Source organism: Canis lupus, chromosome X (genome assembly GCF_003254725.2).
Source record: "Canis lupus dingo isolate Sandy chromosome X, ASM325472v2, whole genome shotgun sequence".
In the NCBI taxonomy this organism is placed as follows: domain Eukaryota; kingdom Metazoa; phylum Chordata; class Mammalia; order Carnivora; family Canidae; genus Canis; species Canis lupus.
This window is the reverse complement of record NC_064281.1, coordinates 39,905,279-39,906,596: the sequence shown is the minus strand read 5'-3', so window position 1 is coordinate 39,906,596 and position 1,318 is coordinate 39,905,279. Positions and strand designations below refer to the sequence as shown.

At 49.1% G+C, this 1,318-nt stretch overlaps 1 pseudogene; it reads left to right on the top strand.

Moving 5' to 3' along the window:
* The first annotated feature begins 237 nt into the window (after nucleotides 1–237).
* Nucleotides 238–1,100, top strand: LOC112673216 (dr1-associated corepressor-like; annotated as a pseudogene).
* The last annotated feature ends 218 nt before the right edge of the window (nucleotides 1,101–1,318 follow it).

Here is a 1,318-nt window from a genome sequence, read left to right as displayed (position 1 = left end):
ATCACTGATTTCTCCTAAAAGGATAGAAGTCAGAAATAGCCAGATGGAAGAGATACATAGGCAAAGTGTGAGGAAGGGGCACAGAGCTTCCATGCCTTCTCCAGGTGTGCTACTCTCCCAGAACTTCTACATGTTTACCAACCTGAAAACTCTCTGAACCCTGTCCTTTTGGGGTTTTGTGGAGGCTTCATTATATAGTCATGACTGATTAAATTGATGCTGAGCAAGAAGTATAGCATGTGGTTCCTGCTGGGGTGGATCAAAAAGATCATGCAAACTGATGAAGAAATTGGGAAAGTGACAGCAGCTGTACCTATCATCATCTCCTGGTGCTCAAGTTCCTGCTTGAGCTCTTCCTGGAGTTGCTATTGAAGAAGGCCTGCCAGGTGACCCAGTCCTGAAGCACCAAACTATGACTACATCCCACCTGAAGCATCACAGTGAGCTGGAGCAGCAGTTTGACTTCTTTTTTAAAAAAAAATATTTTATTTATATATTTATTTGAGAGAGAGAGAGAGAGAGGAAGCACCAACATGGCGGAAGGTGCAGAGAGGGATAGAAAAGGACAAGCAGACCTGGAGCTGAGTGTGGAGCCCAACACGGGGCTCAATCCCACAACCCTGAGATCATGATCTGAGCTGAAAGATGCTTACCTGACTGAGCCGAGCCATCCAAGCACCCCAGCAGTTTGACTTCTTGAAGGACCTGGTGGCCTCTGTGCCTGACATGCAGGCACACAGGGAAGATAGCGACATGCAAAGGAACAAGGGTCCCCACAGGGGCCAGAAGTCAGGCAGCAGTGGCTGGAAGAATGGTAGGATGGGAAGCAAAGTCAAGGACAAGAAGCTGTCAGGGATGGACTTGGAGCAGCAGGATGAGTCTATGGACATAGACACTGATGGGGCAGAGAAGACACCACAGGCTCCATCTCAGGCTGGCCACCCCGTGCCCACTCTTAGAGTCCCCTCACACCTTTCACACCCTTTACCTTGACTCTGCCTCTGCCCCCAGCACTCCCAGGCCTCTTAGCACCTGATGCAGACAATGAAGGGAACTAGGACTCCTGGTGCCCACTGTTTCCCAGACCACACCCCTTTTAGATGGCTTTAGTTGCTCTAGGGAGAGGAGAGAAAATAAAGCTGTTCTTAAATTTATTAAAAAATTAATATCTTGGGGTGCCTGCGTGGCTCAATTAAGCATCTGCCTTTGGCTAGGGTCATGATCTCAGGATCCTGGGATTGAGTCTGGTATCAGGCTCCCTGCTGAGCGGGAAGCCTGCTTTTCCCTCTGCCTCTCCCTCTGCTCATGTTCTTTCTCT